We start from the raw sequence: 23,839 nt of genomic DNA, 5'->3' as shown, positions 1-23,839 counted from the left end.
TCAATCATCAGTAGATTAACTTCATAATTACTACTAGTCAATAGTGCGTGCTATTATCCAAATTCAAAACCTCCGGTGTAATAATATCAGCAATAACAATGGACCGGCATCCAATCTCCATTCTTAGAACATTTTCAAGTAATAAAACGTCGATGTCACCATCCGAAGTCACTTTAACACAATTCCCTGAGACATTCCTCTATCTGATGTAGTTTACGAAGGGGCCTGCCTGACCCCCGGCCATTTAAGGGTTGAACACTAGAGCGAGTTAAACTCGTGTTTTATCGAGATGCTTACTTTACAATAAGAGGTGTTGTGCTTCTGTTTTCACTTCTGAACTTTTTTTTCTTTTTTTTATAGCTTAGATGGGTGGATGAGCTTACGGCCCACCTAGTGTTAAGTGGTTACCGGAGCCCATAAGCATCTACAACGTAAATGCTGCCACCCACCTTGAGATATGAGTTGTAAGGTCTCACTTTAAATGGTACAACGGCTGTCCCGCCTTTCAAACCGAAACGCATTACTGCTTCACGGCAAAAATAGGCAAGGTGGTGGTACCGACCCGTGCAGACTCACAAGACGTCCTAGCACCAGTCATTACGTAAACTATGATTTTGCGGGTTAGATTTTTATTACACGATGTTATTCCTTCACCGTGGAAGTCAATCGTAAACATTTCCGAAGTGCGTATTTCATTAGAAAAATTGGTCTGCGGGATTCGAACAGCGGTGTATCGATAGATCGATAACTTAGAGCGCATGATACAGTCATTACATGAAGCTAGCAGACAAGTCGGATTAGAAATTAACCTGAAAAAAACAAACATCATGACAAACAGTTGTAGAAGAACCATCTCACTAGAACACAAAGCAATACTGTACTTGGAACAGTATATCTACTTAGGAAAGCAGATAGCACTGAACAACAATAGCAATGAGCTAGAGGTGGAGCGCAGAACAAGAATTACGTGGAATAAGTTCTGGAGTTACAGAGAAGTAATGAAAAGTAACATGCCAACAGAAGTGAAAAAGAAAATCATGGTCACTTGTATATTGCCGTGTCTTGCATACGGTTGCCAGACGTGGAAATTTACGCGTAACATTAAAAATAAATTAATAACGTGCCAGAGGGGAATGGAACGCAGCATGCTCAACATAAAAAAGACACAGAGAGTGCGTCATACAAAGATAAGAAGCAAAACCAAAACAATGGAGGCTCTCAAATATGCTCAAAGACTGAAGTTTAAGTGGGCTGGCCACGTAGCACGACTCGGGGATGGGAGATGGACATCGAAAGTAACTGCATGGGACGGTCCACAGGGCAAGCGGCGTGTCGGCAGACCGTACACGCGTTGGGAGGATGATATTAGAAACGTTGCTGGACCACACTGGATTTATGTCGCCAGAGACAAAGCAGAGTGGAAATCTTTGGAGGAGGCCTTTACCTGAGAGGGGTCCATACATATATTATATAAACTAAATGTACAAAAAAAAATATTTAATTGCATGGAATAAAAGGCTTAATTAATTAATTAATTAATTCCTTCACCGTGGCAGTCAATCGTGAACATTTGTTAAGTACGTATTTCATTAGAAAAATTGGTACCCGCCTGCGGGATTCGAACACCGGTGCATCGCTAGATACGAATGCACCGGACGTCTTATACTTTAGGCCACGACGACTTCAACTCATTATAAATCTCGCTTAAGCTGATGCGATGTCAATCATTAACGGTTTTTGTACGAGTATATTGTTAATATACTGTTGATTATTGAGTGAGTTGATATATTGCGTTTGCTTCAAAATATGTTGTGAAATAGTACAGTTTCTGTTTAATGTGATGGAACCTCTATGCTGCTATAACACAATTGAAATTTTAACTTTATGCCGGTATGTGATGACCATGGACTCTGGTAGGTAGCGTTTCACCCAACTGGTGCACTAATATTATACTGAAACACAAGACTAGTAGTGTGAGCTAGTAGCTGAGCTAGTAGGGTGTGCTAGCCACTGTCCTTTCGTATGATGTACTCGATAGCTGATTGAACACAGACATTCCATAACGTGCTTCGCAAATCGATCAGCGGCATATTTTAAAAATATATTAAAATAAATATTGATACATCGCTTCGCTTTGCTTAGCTAGGACTGCAGGTGAAGCGTGAGGTAAAGCTTGCCAAAATCGAACTTTAAAGTTATGACACAGTGCTTACCCAGTAGCAATCGAATTAGAGTAAGCTAAGTCCATTAGTTGAATTAGGTTCTGTAGATATAAATATAGTTTTCAATTATAGTAAAGATTTAAGAACCTTGATAACGGTACGAGATTTCATTGACTTATGTTGGTTTATGGTCAAGTGTTATCCATGACATTAACAACGTGTAGATATACATTTTGACATGCTTGTAATTGCGAATTGTGAGGACACATCACAGGTACATTCTAAACGGGAGTTTTTAACAATTTGAGAAAGTTGTGGATATTAATATCTACCTAAATAAAATGGTTTTTTTTATTGCCGTATAGGCAGACGAGCATACGGCCCACCTGATGTGAGTGGTTACCATCGCTCACGGACGTCAGCAATGCCAGGGGCAGAGCCAAGCCGCTGCCTAAAAATGTAACGTCAATATGCCAAATCGTAGTTGTCTAAGAATAAGGCGCTGGTTTTATTGTCTCAAGATATGGAATTTTGTAGTGTTAACGTCCCACATACTAATCTATTTCTTCTAAAGAAATACGTACTCAACATGTATTCACAGATGATTTCTCGATGCGAATATCATCGTGTTGTAAAAATCCAACCTACAAAGCTAAATAATTTGGATAAATACTCATGGTAGGATGTATTGTAAGCACGTACGGGTAAGTAACACCATCTTGTCCTCTTCTGCTACGACGAAGTCTCGCACTTGGGTGTGGAGTATGGAACAACTTCATTCAGCCTCATTCTAGTAGTAAGGTCTATCGGCTTCGATAACTACTTAACACCAGGTGAACACATGGCTTGTACAAACTACAAACGCTCGATTTAAGGTTTGCTACAAACTCCTACTGGTGGTAGGACCTCTTGTGAGTCCGCGCGGGTAGGTGCCACCACCCTGCCTATTTCTGCCGTGAAGCAGTTATGCGTTTCGGTTTGAAGGGCATTGCAGCCGTTGTAACTGTACTGAGACCTTAGAACTTATGTCTCAAGGTGGGTGGCGCATTTACGTTATAGATGTCTATGGGCTCCAGTAACCACTTAACACCAGGTGGGCTGTGACCTCGTCCACCCATCTAAGCAATAATAAAAAATTTTTTTTTTTTTTTAAATAACAATTTTTTGTTTAGAAAGAAAAATCGATAGAGGAAATACAATTTCGGACACAAAAACGAGATTAAGCCGACCTTATCCCCGATTCGATCTAAATACCTTCTATACAATAGTTCGGGTAATAATAAATATGTGTTGTTCCCGCCCACTGGCACAATCGCGTGACACGTTGTTTTGTGTCGTATTAATGAGGGGAATAAAACAAACTAGGGTGCAAATGTTAGTGATATTGCACAAAAATATTATATGTTATGTTTGTTACTGACCGCGTGTATTGTGTCGAATTTCTGCTAATGATCTGCGTTCACTGAATCATTGTTGGTGCTATAATAAGCTTGGCATTCGACACCAAGTATGTTGGTTCTAGAATAGTCTCTGAAGATGGTTTAGTGCAATTGTGTGTTAGATACTGGTTATTGCATTGGATGGGTGTTCGACTTCAAAGCGCATCTGTTGTTAATTAATGTGAAGTTGTCGTGGCTTGAAGGATAAGACGCTCGATACATGAAGCCGTCGTGGCCTAAAAGATAAGACGTCCGGTGCATTCGTGTTGAGCGATGCATCGGTATTCGAATCCCAGGCGGGTACCAATTTTATTGATGAAATATGTATTTGACAAACGTACGTGATTGACTTCCACGGTGAAGGAATGATAAGGTGTTATAAAAATCAAACCCACATAATTATAATTTGCGTAATCAATGGTGGTAGAAAGTCTTGTCAGTCCGTACGCATAGGTACCACGACCCTGCCTGTTTTTGCAGTGAATCAGTAAAGCGCTTTGGTGTGAAGGTTGGAGCAGACGTTGTAGAGTAGAAACTGAAACCCTGGAACTCAAGTCTCAAGTGGAGGGCAGTACATTGTAGATGTTTATTTGCTATGGTAATTACCAAACACGAGGAAAACCGTGAACTCTTTCACCCATCTAAGCAAAAAAAAAATACTGGAGTCCATGGACCACCACCCACTATGAGCATAAAACCAAACCCGCAAAATTGTAATTTGCGTAATCACTGGTGGTAGGACCTCTTGTGAGTCCGCACGGGTAAGTACCACCACCCCGCCTATTTCCGCCGTGAAGCAGTAATGCGTTTCGGTTCGAAGGGTGGGGTAGCCGTTGTAACTATACTGAGACCTTAGAACTTATATCTCGAGGTGGGTAGCGCATTTACGTTGTAGATGTCTATGGCCTCCAGTAACCACTTAACACCAGGTGGGCTGTGAGCTCGTCCATCCAACTAAGCAATAAAAAATAAAAAAACCGAAGTTCCATTGTATAATGTCCATTCTATTGTATCATGACTGCCAATGTTCTCCTGGGGCACACGACTGCTTCGCGGGACAGTAGTGGACAGGGTGGTGCTACTTAAAAGTGTGGACTCACAATAATACCCACCCACGAACCCACTCCCGCTATATTTCACCCCTGCCCAGCGTAGCAGGGAGCCCATATGCCCGAAAAAGGGGTACCACGACCCTTGATTCAATATTATTAGTAGTATTCGCAAACTAATGTTGCGGTTTTTTATTTTTATTACACAACGTTCTTTTCCCTTGTCGTGGAAGTCATTTGTGAATACGTATTCTGCTAGATCCAACGTACATTCAGTGCCTTTGTTCTCTACTAATTCTGATGATAACAGTAGCCCAAATACCGGCTACTCTACTCGTGGAAGAGTTCGATGTGAAATTTAGCACATGAGCATGTTAATTTCCTTAGTAAATTGGGTACCTGCTGGGATATTATCGACATAGACACATCGATTCCTACAAGTGCACGGGCCGTTTTATCTTCTAGGCCTCGATGATTTAATTTTTCGTCCTATATGAGCAGATCTGTACGACACATGCATAGTCGCCTCAATTGATGCGAGTACACGGGCGTGACATAAATTAGGCCATGAACGTTTTTAAAAATAGTAGTAATGGCACGACCGTCACCCCAGACTCACGCCTAATCCGCAGACAAAACATTTCGGCACCAACCATAATGAACAGCACGCGGCCAGCGCCATGGTAAGCGGCCCCGGACAAAAGGGCCACGCGTCGATCGCTATCGATGAAACGAAATGACGGAAAACAAAATGCTCGTAACGTACATAAAACATCGGATCAATTGTATTAATGGTAGGAGCGGAGGATTCTCACGTTTCCTATGGGACGCTATTACGGGATTTTTATTGGGGCAATTTACGCCAAGACGACGATTCAATTTACGGCAAAAAAATCGGCCATATCTTTTGGCCAATGTGACCTAGCTGGTGGGCCAAGGATTCCTCTGCCTATTTATGGAGGAAGATAAGAAAAATACATATTAAACGACTAGTCACAATAATGTGACTTCCCGTCCGACTAGTAGGTATAAGCACTTCCTCATCACCTGATGCTATATTATTCTCATTTTATTTCTTGGTTTTTATATTTCAGTTAGAAACTGTTGATATTACTTACAAGCTAATATCAGTCCTCTTTATTTCACCTGCGAAGTAATCGTGAATTTCGGTCTATTTTCTCAAGCTGATCACAGTAGTCCACTCAATATGTATTTTAGGTTTTTTTTATTGCCCGTGTAGGCAGACGAGCATACGGCCCACCTGATGGTGAGTGGTTACCGTCGCCCATGGACATCAGCAATGCCTGGGGCAGAGCCAAGCCGCTGCCTACCGTATGTCTTCAGAGATCGGACATTTGTCGGGTTGCAACGAGTACACGTGAGTTTCTATTGTATTTAAGATAATCGATGAGATGATTGCATTCACTGCCGGAAAGTAATGTATTCTATTGTTGCTGTGCTCAGTATATTTTACAATTCAGAGCTTAACCCTTTAACAATAAGTGTAAAATGTTAAAATGTATCGTAAAATTGACAACAAATCAAAACCAACGCAGAGTACGCTCGTGCACACAAATCCTACATATAAACATTTATATTTCACTTGTTTTAATTCATTGATGATTTAGGTATATTTTTAATTTTTATCAGAGATACCAATTGGATTATTGATTGTGCTTCCCTTGCGTCGTTAGCGTTTTGTATTATTTAGCATGTACTATGATTGCCTAATTTAAATTTTATCCTATATTTATTTACTGATTGTTATCCCTAATGAGTAATAAAAAAGTGATTCCGTAAATGTAGAACAATATGGGAGACACAAAGTTCCTCCTTCTTAACCTTTCCACAAATTGCTTCTTTACGAGCTAGTGATACAGTGCGATGTAAGAGTCTCACTATGTCTGACTCATAAAAATAATGCGTTCGATTGAGAAAACTATTGTAAAGTTGTATTTCTTTGATTTCTTTGACGCCTTGCTGAATTTTTTTTTGGGAGAGGTGAGTAGAGATTAAATCTTGTTTATTACTAGCAGGAAATGATTGCTGATTGACGCTAGTAAGTAAACAAGTTATCTATATTAAATAATTATTGTTTGTGGATCTACAGATGAGAACATTTTTATAGGTTCTATAACATTTACATTTTTTGGTATAAACGATTTTGTAACAGGTATACACTTTTGTACACCGCTTACAAGAATATGGATATAGAAGAGAAACAGTATTTACAAGTGAGAAATTCATGTAACGTTAAAGTAATTGAACCAATGAAAAACGAAGTCTGTGGAACGGAACAAAAATTCAGTACATTTTTGTCATTCACTGTACATACATCCCACGCGTCTCAAGACAATGAGACGGCGATGAAAAGTAAAAACTAAAGCAAAAAGTCACGCACATAATACACCCAATATTAAACATGACTTGCACACACACACTGCAATAAAATAACAATTATAAATTTTTAAATACATTTATTATGTATTCAAGCGAATATCATCCTTGCGTCTATCCGGATAGAAGTATAGTTGCTATAAAATAATTCAGGTTTATGTGATCTTTTCAATTTATAATTTTGAGCAATAAACATAAATAGATAAACCCTGTTTTGCGATTCCTGACTTTATTACAATAAAGGTTACAACTATTGTTATCTGAACAAATTGTTGTAGTTAAGGCGTTTTTAGTTTTTGGTAAGTGATAGTGGAATAACAAAAGATTGAACTGTGCTTGTATCATTTGTAAAATGTCCATTTTGACGGCGACTGACTATTATTTTATGAATGATGCTTTTTGTATGGGAGTATACGCAGTTTGGCGTATTTCAAAAGGTTTATTGGCGTGTTGGATGCGAGTGGGTGCTTTGGTAACATAAGTTTTAGGTACGATTCTTCTCTAGAAAGGAGAGTCCCGCAAATATAACATGTACCCCAAACGGTAGATTGGGAAGTAGTAGGAAGTGACGGTGACCTGGCTTAGAAATGTACTGCTAATGCTAAAATTATTGATTAGTATTTAATTTTAATAAGAAAATTCTTTAAAATTAAATATATTAAAAGTAAATTTTAATGTTGAAAATTTAAATCTTAAATTCTATTTGATTCTTTGATTAGTTAATGACGCTCTAAGCCAGTAGAAAATGGAAAAGGATTATGAACCTTGCGAATGCGTAAGAAATATGGACTTAGTACATTTACATAAGGTCTAAAATTAACTGAAAATAATTCGAGTTATATGACCTGACTGATAGACTAAAATTGTGAATTGACTAACGACAGCTTAATACAGTGTATTTAGCTGAGGGCGGAATGGTTGCATTGTAAACGAGCAATGTATCGTAAACTTTTAATTTTGGTTTATGTTTGTCGTTTCGACCCCTTCGCTAGATCCTGTTTATTCGTTTTTTAGGTTCCGTAGGTTTCGTGGTGGGAACGCTAGGAACGAAATTGTCAGACTTGTTTTGTTTTGTTCATTCAGTGTTTTTTCAGGTTTAAATGTTTAGTAATGATGGTTTGTTAGCTGTTTAGTATTTGTGAAAGTGCAGAAATGTGGGAAAATGAAAACCGCTGGTAGTAGCTCTTCTCGCTAGTTTTTTTCAAAAAGCCTCAGCAAGTAACTACCAAATGGTAGGAAAATTAATTTTAATAAATTTGAATTAAAAATAGTGTAAGAAAAAATGATTTTAATGTAAAAAAAGCGTGGGATGCATGGTATCAGTAGTTATAAATATTTTATGAACAGATATGAGTAGAAAGGTTATTTTGATAATATCCTGAAAAGCACCCCGCGCTTTTGTAGAATAATATCATTTTTTCTTACACTATTTTTAATTCAAATTAAAAAAAATTATAATTTTTAGTCGGATTTTCTATAATGCGTATTTTGTTAGTTTTTTTAAACTATTATTTCGTTTTAATTTTTTAGTTGATTGTTTTAAATATTGAATTGTCATCGGTCCTTAATAAGTATACCAAATTTCAAATTAATCCGACGTTTTCAACGGGGTCAAAATCATGTTCAAAGATTCCGTTACATACATACGTCTGAAGCTAATAAAAGCGTATTAAAAATGAAGAGAACTTTCCATGTTCTTGCTGCAGGTGAAAGATTCGCTTTCGGCCCCCTAATGTCACACTGGAACTCACCATGTGAATGTCAAAGTCTCAATTCTATTGTATGACGGCTGTCCTACCCTCAAAATGCTTCGCGGCAGAAAGCAGCAGGTCGTTGGTACCTACCCGTACGGAAGTAAAGCTTTGGCTGAGACTGCCAGTAAATCTAACGCAGTTCGAGTGATATCTGTTTAGCGTTTTAGACAGACAAAAAAATAATTTAGTAAATATATTTTATTATAAAAAAATTATATTTAAAAAATAATAATTTAGTAAATATATTAACATTTTGGACAACAATAATGAAAACTTCTGTTTTTACGATGCTCATGAATGACTGACAGTTGTGCGTGACCACGAAAACTGTAAAGTATTGGAAAGTTCGAAAAAAATACGATATTAGCACGAAACTGGTGGTAGGACCTCTTGTGAGCCCGCGCGGGTGGGTACCACCACCACCCTACCTATTTCTGCCGTGAAGCAGTAATGCGTTTCGGTTTGAAGGGTGGGGTAGCCGTTGTAACTAAAACATGAGACCTTAGAACTTATATCTCAAGGTGGGTGGCGCATTTACGTTGTGTATGTCTATGGGCTCCAGTAACCACTTAACACCAGGTGGGCTGTGAGCTCGTCCACCCATCTAAGCAATAAAAAAAAAAGAAACAGAGATTGAACCGTAAAAACATTTTAATTATAACTGCGACATACGAAAACCGAAGAAGATATTTTCGCACATGTAATCTTTGGAAATAATCATAATCTAAGGCTCGGTCCATTCCTCAATTTACCATGGGCTTAAAAAAAGCTAATAAAGCTACCCCTGGACAGGATTAACCGTTCTACCGGGATGGTTACAGGCTCGCTGCAGGGCGTCTTTGTACCGTTTTATTGGTCCCGGGAACCCCGGGGATAAGGGAATCGTTGCTAGCACGATCATTGGCACTCACTTACTAGTGACGGGATTATGTCAGTCAGCTTAACGCGACAATCACCCTTTTGGTAAAATTAAAAAATATTTTTGTTTACGACCGATTGAATTGCTTGCGAACTATTTTTAAATAAGCTAGCTGTCATTCTACTGCAATTAGAGCTTCGATTAGATTTGTGATTGAGTTCAAAAAGACAATTCAAAATAGTAAGTCTGGCCTAAAGTCGTCTGAAGTCGTCGTGGCCTAAAGGATAAGACGTTCGGTGCATTCGTATCGAGCGATGCACTGGTGTTCGAATCTCGCTGGCGGGTACCAATTTTTCTAATGAAATACGTACTCAACAAATGTTCACGATTGACTTTCACGGTAAAGGAATAACATCGTGCAATAAAAATTAAACCCGCAAAATTATCATTTGCGTAATTGCTGGTGGTAGGACCTCTTGTGAGTCCGCACGGGTAGGTACCACCGCCCCGCTTATTTCTGCCGTGAAGCAGTAATGCGTTTCGGTTTGAAGGGTGGGGTAGCCGTTGTGACTATACTGAGACCTTAGAACTATATCTCAAGGTGTGTGGCGCATTTACGTTGTAGATGTCTATGAGCTCCAGTAACCACTTAACACCAGGTGGGCTGTGAGCTCGTCCACAAACCTAAGCAATAAAAATAAAAAAAAAGTAAGAATTACACAATTTCTGATGCGTTTAGTCACAACTCTAGTCCAAAATGTCGAGTTAACCATTTCAAATATATCTGTACTGTGTCTTTGTAGTGTTCATTTATGAATAGTGCGATATTATGGCGTATTAGTTAAAACGGGGGTCGTTTGCAGCTAATATTAATGGGGCAGTGCTAAAAATATCCCTTGAGCATTATATATTATTATGGGTATAAACTAAAACGGGCATGGGATGTCCTTGGCTAAGAATTTAACATTGTGGTACTTTTGACAATATTCAAAGCTCAATAAAACCTGTTAATTAGATTGATTGAGTCTTCATTAGAACATATTTCTAGACACGTGGAGTCTTAAAATGTATTTAATCATATTCTAGTTATGTACGCATTGTTAGAAAATAAACTGTGAGGGCGAATTTACTCACTAATCTATACTAATATTATAAAGCTGAAGAGTTTGTTTGTTTGAACGCGCTAATCTCAGGAACTACTGGTCCGATTTGAAAAATTCTTTCAATGTCAGATAGCTCATTTATTGAGGAAGGCTATAGGCATATAACATGACGCTAAGACCAATACAAGCGGAGCACCATTAAAAAAATATGGTCGAATATTACTTCCTCTTTTGGAGTCGATTAAAAAGCGTGACTTTGGTACCTTAAATAGCTCCTTAACATTCTATAATTCAAAAATATTTTCACTTTCTACGTAAATAAAGAGGTGGGTAAAATTTAGCGTTATGCCAAAGTAACTATTCCACGCGGACGAAGTCGAGAGGAAAAGCTATTATTTAACAAATTGCATTAATTACATTTTACATCGTTCATATTACTTTGACGGTAGTCCTACCATTTTTTTTTTTTTTTTATTGCTTAGCTGTGTGGACGAGCTCACAGCCCACCTGATGTTAAGTGGTTACTGGAGCTCATAGACATCTACAACGTAAATGCGCCACACACCTTGTCGTTACGTGTGATGAGTCCATACAAGCTTACGTTTTGATCACAACATCATCCTGCCTGTTTCTAATGTAGCAAAAATTCGTTCAAACTATCTGAGTCTTAAAGGTAAAACAGCTACTAATATAATGCATATGGATAATTTCTAAGCTGGGCGCAACACTCCAGCCGTAATGTCCACAAGACCATGAAAAAGCAAATATATTTCGCATCCACTTAATTTTTTAACGAATCCTTAAATACACTTACCTACCCCGCTTGACTATTGAAGGCAACTCGTCTGTGTATAAGTGTAGCCTGGGGGTATCGATGCCAGCCCTTACACATAACAAGGGCCCTTCTTATATTTTATAACAAATTTAAAGTATTTTAAGTGCACTCGAAGTGAGTACGTATTTGGGAAGTTAATTTTTACTTTCGTAAATTGAAAACTATAATAATGCTGGATTTTCTTTTACGGGTATTATTTATATACCTATAATACATAGTTATATAAATTACTTTAAAGCCTGAAGTAGTGATTTGTTCTTGCATTATATGTAAAAACACGGTTTTAAATAGTCACGCTGAAAATCAATCCGCTTGTGGTGAGCTTTATTTTTAAGCATTTTGTAATGTTGTGTTTGTTTATTCAAACTGAATCAGTTGTTTTCAGATAATGCGAGCGATTCCAATTCGACCATCCTAAGATTTGCTTACCGCTACGACGGTCCTTAGATAAGGCCTGGAAGTCGGTAAGTTGTGCGAAGTTTGGTCTAACATCTACTTGTTTCAAATCTTCATGTCTTTAGTTAGAAATGTCTAAGGAGTTTTCGTAATAGCTGGAAAAACCAGTCAACGCAGCACCTTGCAAGAAGGATCTGGTCAAATCAAATGCAAACAGAAAATGGAGGCAAGCTTTTCAATAGTGAGATCATAATTTTTCTCAAGCGATATTAAAATTTATAACATTTTATCATGCTATTTTGCATATTTCATCATTTACCTTGAGTCAAATCTTTTAATCCAAATGATTGCTTCGCAGTATATATGTATTATACTAGTAATAAAATATATTTAATAAAGTTGTTCTGATTAGTGATAATAAATAAATAACAAATTTTGATTTTGCTAGCTGATTGTATTGCTTAATTTAGTCACTGCCATCAATAAGCAGAGTGGCGCAGTGGAAGCGTGCTGGGCCCATAACCCAGAGGTCCGTGGATCGAAACCACGCTCTGCTAGAATCGTTTTTGTTTTCTTTATTAAACAAAATTTTACAGCATGAAGCAAATCGTGAATTGAAATATATAATTGTATTTTGACATTGTTTTTTTATTCGTTGTTTTTCTGGAACGCGCATGTTGAAACGGCAACTCGCTCGGCAACCGAATTTTGTTAGTAAACAAGCCAAACCAACAACATTCAGAGGAACCATCGTTTGTTTTATCATGGGATATTGATAATTTGCAGCACGTGCGCACATTCGGTTGAATGTTTTGTATTTACGAGAACGCCGGCGGCGCTAGTGACGTGTTTGTAGAAATAAATTTTTTAGTTGGTCTATTGCATTTACTGTGTATAAATGAATGGTTTTAGTACATTTTATGGTTCCACAAAGTTTTTGCACCTGTTTTTGTTTTTTATTCGTTTAGTGTTTTTTTTTATTAATAGCGCCATCTATTGATCCCTACAAGAAGTTACTAGTTGATTTCTTTTCGGAAATTGTGTTTTTAACCGACTGCTGATGGAAGCATAGAAATAAAACATATTATTTGTCTGGAATATAAAGCAATTTTTTTTTTTTTTTGTTTACTGACAATCACGCCACGTTAACTGGTCCTGTGGTAAGTTCGTAAAGAACTTGTGTTACAGGTACCAGATAACGGAAATAAATGTAAGATTTTGATTAAACACATACATAAATTTAATATACATCCATAACCCTGGAAAAGAGATTTTATATTATTCATACAAATATCTTCCCTTGGCGGGATTCGAACCCGCGACCGCCTTGTGTAGTGACCATGTCACTTACCACTACACCAGACGGCCGTCTAAAAGCAATACCTTTAGAAAAATAATTTTATATTTAATTTATAGTATGTAAGGTTTACAGCTAGGTTTGTATTATAGATTTTTACTTAATTAGTAAGGAATGGTGTCAGAATTTTTTACTGCTTAGACTGGTGAACAATTTTAGGATCTCTCTGGTTAAAATTTGAAACTGACATATAACTCGAAATATATCCGATTTTTATAATTTACTTAGTCATTCTTTTATTATGTGTACATGTGTTTTTCTAAAGAAAATTATGAAATCGAATGTAATGGAATATGTATGTATATAAATGTTGTGAAACTTTTAATAGAATAATGCTTGCTGGTTGGTAGTAGGTGTTAAGCATGAGCAAATCCTATAGCCAAATTTGTTTCTTAAGCAGATTAGATTAGGTTAAGTTCGAACTCTTGTGCCAAGCTAGACAGCCGTCTAGTTAGAGACCATCAGGGCTACAAGATCGTATGCCTACCTAACTATCTAAAGCAACTGAATCATACAGCTCATTAAAATTATTGTAATAGTACATACATTGGCAGTAAAGGGCGCTATTCATTCTGTGTATAGTTCAGAAAAATAATTTAAAAACTTTATTTACGGTAACACCGGTCAGTTTTACGTCAGACATAGGTAATTCCGGCGAGGTTGGCGAATAAAATAAAATAAAAACTATAACTATCTCTTAGGTTTATGGCGTTTCCTTTTAGATTTCGCCAATGTCAAGTGTATATAATACTCTGCTTTCTATAGCGGGCTTCGTGAACGTGAGCAAGGTCACAGATATTCACTAAGAATTAAGTGAGTAGCTAAGAATGTTTGATGACAAATAAAAACTATTTGCGTTTTCTTTTCCAAATACTTTATTGTACGTTTTATTCACAAAATAAAATCGCACCTACCCGCACTCCGGGAATTTCATCGTCCTGCCGCCCCTCAGTTCATTACCGGCCCCCCAACGCAACGCATTATTATGTAAATTACAATTTAAAACCTCTTGTTATCTAGTTAGCCCCGAAAAATACCTAACCTACGAGATTAGCCTTAGGCTGGTAACTCCAATGGAAATAATCAATTGTCAAACGAAGCGTTCGCGCAATTTTCGAGTAAGTGTATCACAAATTTAGTTTTGCTGATGCTTATATTACATTCTCAGTATCAAAAGGTAACATGTAAATGTTTCCTTATAAACCAAATCTATGTTAGTGTAGTCAGAAATTAAGGCCATTTTTCTTTGAGGCATTAGACAAACATAAGCCTTTTTGGTAATCATAACAAGAAATGTCATTCATAGTTAGTGTACAGAGCGGCCTATTTGGATGGTATGGTAGGCTTGTGGGGCCTGTGGATGCGTAATGGGGGTCTTGTTATGGTAATCTATGCCTCAGGCGATGGAGTCTTTAGTGAATCGATGTTGGAGAGGTCATCGATTGGCGAGAGAATCGATTCAATTAGAGTTATCGTTTGATAAGAGCTCTCATAGTTATTGTATTGTGGGTTGAAATAGCTTGTAATACTACATATGCTTTTCTAAACGCAAAAAAATGGTAATCAGCATAAAATATACTAACAAATATAAATGTCGCTGCCGCTTCTTAATGAACAAACAGCAAAACAAACATTATTATATTAAGACAAAGGATATTCCTCGCGCATTCCCAGGATGGATTTTAAGAACTAGTGGCCACCCAATCTTTTGGTCTTCAAATCTAACAAAAGTGTTATCTATTTGTCAATAGACCAGTGTCTATCAAAGACCATGGTCGGTCTAGACTACTGATAATCTTTTGGAGACGCGACAAATCTTACAAAAGTGTTAACCATCTCTCTGTCAATAGACCACTGTTTATTTGATCTTCGGTCCAAACTAACGATTGACCTTTGACCTCATTGACCTTTATTACAATAATCGGGTGCAATTTGTGATTGTAGCCAGCATCCTTGTTAAAGATACCCCGATCTATATTGCTAGAGCACTAAGAAATATTCAAAAGAGGCTTAGGGAGAATGGTCAGTAATAGGCAACGGCATGACTGTGTTTCCGACAAGGAAAATCCATGAGTCGTCGTCGTGGTATAAGTAATATTACTATATACCTAACGTCGGACGTCTTATACCTAAAGTATAAGACGTCCGGTGCATTCGTGTTGAGCGATGCACCGGTGTTCGAATCCCGCAGGCGGGTACGAATTTTTCTAATGAAATACGTGCTCGACAAATGTTTATCTTTCACTTCCACGGTGAAGTAATAACATCGTATAATAAAAATGAAACCCGCAAAATTATAATTTGCGTAATTACTGGTGGTAGGACCTCTTGTGAATCCGCGCGGGTAGGTACCACCACCCTGCTTATTTCTGCCGTGACGCAGTAATGCGTTTCGGTTTGAAGGGTGGGGCAGTCGTCGTAACTAGGTATACTTGAGACCTTAGAACCTTAGACCTTATATCTCAAGGTGGGTGGCGCATTCACGTCGTAGATGTCTATGGGCTCCAGTAACCACTTAACACCAGGTGGGCTGTAAGCTCGATCCCATCTAAGCAATAAATAAATAAATAAAGGGAGCGGAGGGACTGCTCACCAAGTGGACCGCAAACTTTGTGCCTACAGTAGAAAATATTGATACCTACAAGCTTTGAATTAATTTTGTTGCTTATATTATTAGGCGCTCGCGATACGACTGCACCGCGCGAACAATACGCTAAGAGACAATAAAACACAGACTAGACGTTTTAATAAAATGGCGCGTAACGTCACGTATTGGGCCGCATACCATGTGTCATGGCGGCCACGCGATGAATTCCGCCAATGAGTTATGGCGTTTTACGAAGAATGTCGTCAAAGACAATTGGTATTTTTTTATGTGGAACGAAAATTAAATTGTGGTCAGTTATTTTTGTTATTTGAGCGCTGAATTTTTTATTATACATCTTGCATTGTTTTGTAAATTATTTACGAAGCGAACAATACCTATCTATATACCTACTCATAGATTATAAAATAATTCAAACTATTAATTTACTATTGCTTCACAACGTCCACATTCTTTTGAAAAAATACGATAACGATATAAATCTAAAGTATTATTAATATTAGACTTAAATGTCGTTTTATTTAAGTACCTACCTTTGACATTTCTTGTCTCTTTCGGACGACCTTCCATCTCTCTCACTTTTGACAGTTGATAATCACGTGACACTTGACTGACGTCATTGATAATTTTACATATCATTTGACAGTTCAATAACACGTGACATTTAACGTCAATTTGAATAAAATTACCGAGTTCTTTTACCGTTTGCCTAAAAGTGCACAGATAATTATTAAAATTGTTTAAGTTAGAAAACTGTAATGGTTTTCGTTTAGAGTTTTCGCGGGCAGAAGCGGGTTGGCTGAAAGACGTGCCAGTACTGGCTGAATGTCGGTTACTCTCGCCTCGTTCGACTAAATTTTCAATTCAAACAGGGCCTTTATAAGGGTAGTGACGCTGCACATTTACATATCGACGTAATAAACCAGCCGGGTGTCTGATTTGTATTCGTAAAACGTTTTGTTTTTACATTACCTACACCTATCTGATTCAGTCTTTTTGTAATATTGTCATGTTTTGATATTTATAACTTTGATCACTTAGTAATCGAAGGAAGGTAATTTATTAGATAAATTGAAACGTGTTTTTTTTTATTGCCCTGGTAGGCAGTCTAGTATTCGGCCCACTTGATGGGCTGTGGTTACCGTCGTTCATGGTCTTCAGCAATGCCAGGGGCAGAGTCAAGCCGCTGCCTACCAAATTCGATTTGATTTTAAAGAATAGGATAAGCTTTTTCCTGTAGAATTAAGACTTCGTGCTATTATTTCAAGCTGGGCGACGTTATTTACGATATATGGTCTATGGGTCTATTAGCAGCCTAAATCCAGGTGAATTCTTTACTCTTCTAGACTGATGTAACATGTGATGTAACAATTGTAGAGCCTTTCGATGTGTTCGTCGTTTGTTTTTTCTATAATTTTCCAAACAACGGCCGTTTTTTGCATTACGTTTTTTGCATTGTAATCTATATTTTCAATGACATATAAGTGAAAACTCAAAGCCACGTTGATCGATAAGTACATAAGTGTGAAGCGCACCTCGAACGCTAAAAAAAAATAGTTATATGTACGTAAGTAAACAGACCAACCACCAAATTTATTATTGTATTATGTGAACCACATTAAAATAAACGATCTTTTAATTCGTCGTTTTTTGGCACTGCTTGTTGTATCGTGGTGACTTTTTGCACAATGCCCAGTTAGATTATATAATTGGCTTGATTAGAACGTGTTACTAGTGATGTGAAGGTATATCGATGAGCTGTTGTTGTCTGCTGACCTTGGAGATATATTAAACATTCGGTTATTGAATACGTAGTTTATCTAGTATAATTATAGTTGAATGTATGTACACTTGTTGAAAAGTGGTTACTTTCGCCCATAAATATCGTCAAAGTTAGTGGTACAGTGAAGATCTCAGAACGCGTGACTGCCTTATGGCAGAAATAGGCGGGACGGTGGTACCTACTCGTGTGGGCTAATAATAATTTGACTTGAGAAATTACGATTTGTTGTTTCTCACACTTTGTTACTCCATTATTTTGACATTGAATGTCACTTGGCAGTTAAAAAAAAAACATTGTTAGTCGCTCTCACCAATTTGATAAATGTCAAATATACATTGGAAGCAGCCAACTCTCTTCTCATCCACAGAATTTAGTAAGTTTCAATGCATACGTATGTTAATAATTGTATATTATAGCCGGCTCATAAATCTATACACTATTTCACACTTTAATATTTAATAATACCAGACTAGCTAATTGTGTAACAATTACAGATTTAGGATTTGAATATATTAGATTTTTTACTTGGTGCTAATGCCGCCCTAATGGATTTAAGTCTCGAGTGCATTCTAATAACAGCTTTCCTATCTTTTGAACCGGGACGAATGCTTACAGAGTTGATACAGTACCACAATTCACAGCAGACACCACGGCAAGGTCGTTGACTTGTCTCAGTATTGAAATTTAAAAATTTAAATGAAACACAAATGATCGAAGACAAGCAAGCGATGATAGGAGTCCTGTCGTCCGTGGCCACTATCGATTTTTCCGTCCGCCCCCAACTTTGTTGACAAAGGCTGGTTCTTAAGCCAAATGAGATGCACCCCAAAGAATATTATGGGCAGACATCGCTCCACTATCGCTAGATATATTGTTGTACGTGTAGATATCACTGAGACTCATATCGGGTCTTTATTGATCTTTTAACCGTTCCGACTCCGCGTCGGCTTTATTAAAACGTTTTGTGTTTGTTGCAGATCCAATGAGTTTAGCGGGAAATTCAATTATTTGTTATAGCTTCGAAGATGCTTTTTTGACAATTAAGGTGTGGTTTCTCTAATTGCTTTAGATAGTAGAAGAACTAATAGATAATCCTGAGCTCAGTGGTTACTGGAGTTGATATAAATTGTCAAGTGAATACCGCCACACACACTGAGACGAGAGGTGAAAGTTTCGATGTAAGGCATACTAACAGCTGTCACATGATTGAGATCGCAAAATGCACGATGATGAGTGATAAAGTACGGACTAAAAATGCTACTAGTAAAATCAACTATTTGAAAGTTAAGATCAGAAGGCATGAAGTAGACAATAAGCGACGTGAGAATGCAAAATTACATTCATCAGGATAACGAATGAGAATACCCTGATGGACAGCCGAGCAGATGATTGTAGGTATCTTCTAACCCCACTCTCTACTTCTAAACTCCAAGAGAAACTAGGGTTTTAAAACATTGGTGTTAAAATATAAATCATTAGATATTGATGGTCTTTTGATTTGTCCATGTACAGACATGTAATGAATGTTTCCAATCACCTAAATCAAATCGATGATCAAACTCTCATTGAAATCCCTACACATGAATATATAAATAACAAATAATCGCTCAGTTCAAAAAGTTAAAGATATTGAATTTCTGATAGTTAAAGTGAAAATGATAAGTATAAGTTGCGTTATTAATAACAGTTTCCAAAACGCCACCCATGAAAATACGGACGATAACAAATCCTAAAATGAAATGATATGGATTGAGTCGAGCCTTTATTCTCATATGATTTATACCGAGTGGGAATCCTCATATTCAATGTAAAAAAATCCCAAAATGTCCCGTCCCTCGGTAATGTTTATCTTTATTTATTTACGTGTTAGCGAATACATTGGCTATAATGCATCTCTTTGATCCGTTCGCATGCAAAACATTCCCACTGTTGCCGAATGCAAATTCGTTACATACAAAAACAAGGGTGTCAACGTAATGCTCTTAATGCCTAAAACTCCATTAATATTTCAAAATAAACTAGATAAAAAATATATTTAAATCAGAGTGTTCGAGATAAGCCTTGTTTTGTGTTTGGCGACGCGTGTCGTTATGTTTTCCTTAGGTTTGAGCTGTGTTTGTTTTTTTGAAATTTCAGTGTTACTATTAAAATCAAATGCTCCTTATTTAATATTACAAATCGATACATATCCACAAGGTGAATTTGAACGTCATCTCCGAATCGTCAATGAGCCGCACAGTAACAGATATTATAATCTAAACAACATGCAGATGATCGTTCTTTAAGCACTACAAGTTTGTAAACACCTTCCAACATATTTTTTATTAGCTCGTACGCTCTCCAATTAATTACACATTATTTTCTGACTTCCTCTATTATTGAGGTCACAAAGACCCTTCAAAAACAGGACCGTGAGTTTCTCGACGGAACCGAACCGTGAAATAATGAATTAACAGACAAGTCGCCCGAATGTCAGTGTCCACGGCCGATTAAAATCTATTAGTGGCCGCCACCAAAGGGGAGAACGAATTAATATTCACATCACGCACCATTCGAATACGCAAACGTGTAATCTTTTTATCGACGGGTCTCGAGTCACGGGCGTTGGTTGTACAAAGCGGTACATCGGTACATCGATAGTCGGTACAGAACCAGGCGCGTCACTATAAGCAGTGTCGTAGCGCATTAGCGACCTCTGAGTTTTTGCTGATTTTTTGTCACTAAATTGAAGTTTAATTTGAGTTCTAATGTTTTAATTTAAAACGTATCTTAAGTTTTTTTTAAATTTAATTTTAATATTTAAAATTCTATAATGTTAATAGGGTGTCTGTAGAGATAAGAGATTTAAAAGTATTGCGATACATAACTTTTATGATGTTATAATAACCCCCAAATAGCCGCATAATTATTTCTTCATTTGAGCTCGCAAAGCTGCTCTTTTGATGGAATTTTTTCTGACATAATACATATTTCTAATTAGACCAGTGGCGCTGCTGTTATGAGGTGCGGAGAGTAGTCGGCATAAGCTTGCGTTTCATGTTACTAATATACCATTTATTTAGTTTCAATTTCTATTGTGCACTTAGTTTCATCTTTAGTAAAAAATAAATTATACTAAAATCACTTTACTAAAGTATTTCTATTACTATAATTAATAATATATTTTAGGTGATTTCAGAGCATCTTACCGATGGATTTTACACCATAATAGATAGATTTGTAATCTAGAAGTTGGAATATGAATTTTACTTGCTTTGTTGGTCGGTTTCGATCGGCGTATTATCATTGAGTATTATCATTATCATTTGGGGCCTGATTATAGTTGACTTTATCTCGTATTCTGAGGAAAATATCATATTTTGGGGTCGTTCAGTGGACAACTTCGTTCGGTTTGGGGCTTCAATGGGCTCCTGTGATCGCTTAGGTGGGCAACAAGCTCCCATTAAATAAACAAATAAGCTTTTATTTTTTTATTGCTTATATGAGTGGACGAGCTCACAGCCCACCTGGTGTTAAGTGGTTATTGGAGCCTATAAACATCTACAACGTAAATGCGCCATTTACCTTGAGATATAAGTTCTAAGGTCTCAGTATAGTTACAACGGCTGCTCCAACCTTCAAACCGAAACGAATTACTGCTTCACGGCAGAAATAGGAAAAAGTGGTACCTACCCGTGCGGACTCACAAGAGGTCCTATCACCAGTAATTACGCAAATTATAACTTTGCGGGTTTGATTTTTATTACAGGATGTTGTTCCTTCACCGTTGAAGTCAATCGTGGACATTTGTTAAGTACGTATTTCATTAGAAAAATTGGTACCCGTCTGCAGGATTCGAACACCGGACATCTTATCTTTTAGGCCACGACGACTTCAAAAATCTTTCAAGTGAAATACTAAAGCATTGAGGCTGTGCCTCAACTTTAGTTATCTGTGATCTTTTCGATATCACATGAAATTGTTACGTTCAAGATATAAATAATCATATTCGATGCCCCTGTAGAGATTGCTTCCTAAAATTTAATTGTAGATTGTAGAAGTTTATCTGTTACCATTCTTGAAGGTAAACAAAGCAAAGTTGGCCAAACATCCTCACCTACCTGCTCGCACAATTGTCAAAGTTTAGAACAGTTCGTAAGTCCGGGATTAAACGGATGTGCGTCGTGTTTCTATTTACTGTATTTGTGTATATTATGTATTCTAACCACATAGCGTTCGTTTCAGATATTAAAATGAATTTGGATGATAAATAGTATTTGTTGCCCGTTCGGACTGGTTTCTTAAGGTGCTGTGGCATGAACGGAAAAAACAAAAATTACTTTTGCGTCAATTTTGGCCATTAACTGAAGAGCAGAAAATTGTATTTTCAGTGCTCATAAGTCCTCCACATAAAGCCCAGCTCACATCTCAAGGTCAAGTTCATGTGGGCTCCTTTATCCGCTTTTACCATAGGTCTATCATAAGGTATTGTTTACTAGATAGTAGTTTATTGGGTAGTGATACTGCATTGATGACCATCGAGAAATTTGCAACACAAGTATTTCTTAGATATATACAAATTACTAGTTCAATTTGATAATTATTCAAACGAATTTAAATAAATTGGTGTTTATAAATGTTCCATGTAAAAACACACGATGTAGACTAGTCTTTACACAAAAGAGAGTTTCCTAGGACTAAGAGGGTTTGTAGGATAGTTGTTCAGTACGTTTTAGTGTAGCCGACACGATTATTTATACTTGAAATATGATGATTGTAAATTTCAAAATTCTTTATTCTATAGGTAAATTGGGAGGCAAAACTACTTAAAGTTATATCGGATTACGATCGACAGACATAAGAAAATAGAAAGCCACTTTATCTCTAGACTTTTTTTTTATTGCCCTTGTAGGCAGACGAGCATACGGCCCACCTGATGGTGAGTGGTTACCGTCGCCCATGGACTTCAGCAATGCCAGGGGCAGAGGCAAGCCGCTGCCTACCGCTTAATACTCTCCACAAGCCTCGTTTGAAGAAGGACATGTCATAGCGCTCGGGAAATACCGTGGAGGGGAGCTCATTCCATATCCGGATGGTACGTGGCAAAAAAGATCTCTGTAAACGCACTGTGGATGACCGCAGTGGCTCCAGATAATATGAATGAACTCTACTTCGGTGGCGGGCGGTGCGATGGTAAAAACGAGATGCCGGTATCATCTCGAACAATTCCTCAGAGCACTCCCCATGGAACATACGGTACAAAATACAGAGGGAACCGAAGTCCCTCCGCAGACCCAGAGGTTCCAAAGGTTTAAGCATGCTGTTTATGGTTTGCATTATTATCATTAGCATTCTCGAATTATTTAGTTTGTGCAACAGATTAAATAATTGAAATTGGATAACATCTTTTACTTTTTGATTTCTTGACCTAAAAAATGTACAATAGATTTTTTGTAATAAAACAAAAAAAGACGTATCGCACAATGTGAACGAAACTTTGTAGATTCAGCAGAATAACTCTGAACTCAAAACTCGATTAATTCACAACTTGACGTATGCTGAACATACAATCTGCAGTCACCCTTGTCTTCACGCTACTCTGAATCAGGCATAGGCAGACTTATAACAAGAGTATAACGTGCAATCGTTGCAAACGAAACAAAATCAAAAGTTGAATGAGCATTACACAGCGCTGTACTACTTTCACAGTTTTTCCTAGCGCACTTCGGACTTCAATGTCGCAAGGTGGCATGATGATTTACTGGTGGTAGGACATCTTGTGAGTCCGCGCATGTGGGTACCACCACCCTGCCTATTTCTGCCGTGAAGCAGTAATGCGTTTCGGTTTGAAGGGTGGGGCAGCCGTTGTAACTATACTTGAGACCTTAGAACTTGTATCTCAAGGTGGGTGGCGCGTTTACGTTGTGGATGTTTATGGGCTCCAGTAACCACTTAACACCTGTTAGGCTGTGAGCTCGTCCACCCATCTAAGCAATAAAAAATAATAGAAATGAAATGAAAAAAATGTACTCTGGTCGTCACTTATTCTCTGATCGGATGATCTGTGCGTCTACTCTGTACAAATCCTTCTTCAAAGAGTCTTCAGTGGTAGAGAGCGACT

The 23,839-nt window shown here is 37.5% G+C and overlaps 2 long non-coding RNA genes across 3 annotated transcripts in view; one reads left to right on the top strand and one right to left on the bottom strand.

The window, feature by feature from the left end:
• The window catches only part of LOC149500410 (uncharacterized), a 57,958-nt gene extending 41,142 nt beyond the window's left edge, over positions 1–16,816 (bottom strand). Inside the window, exon 1 of one of the 2 annotated variants that reach the window (XR_016324996.1) lies at positions 16,490–16,816. This is a non-coding gene — a long non-coding RNA (uncharacterized LOC149500410). The remainder of the gene's footprint in view (positions 1–16,489) is intronic. The other variant, XR_016324997.1, reaches the window with a different exon arrangement.
• LOC149500409 (uncharacterized) overlaps positions 1–19,223 on the top strand; it is a 54,782-nt gene extending 35,559 nt beyond the window's left edge. Inside the window, exon 2 of the long non-coding RNA XR_016324998.1 lies at positions 18,717–19,223. This is a non-coding gene — a long non-coding RNA (uncharacterized LOC149500409). The remainder of the gene's footprint in view (positions 1–18,716) is intronic.
• Positions 19,224–23,839: the final 4,616 nt, after the last annotated feature.

Source organism: Bombyx mandarina, chromosome 22 (assembly GCF_030267445.1).
Source record: "Bombyx mandarina strain Sakado chromosome 22, ASM3026744v2".
NCBI lineage: Eukaryota > Metazoa > Arthropoda > Insecta > Lepidoptera > Bombycidae > Bombyx > Bombyx mandarina.
Note: the sequence above shows the minus strand (reverse complement) of the source record. Positions and strands in the feature narration are given on the sequence as shown.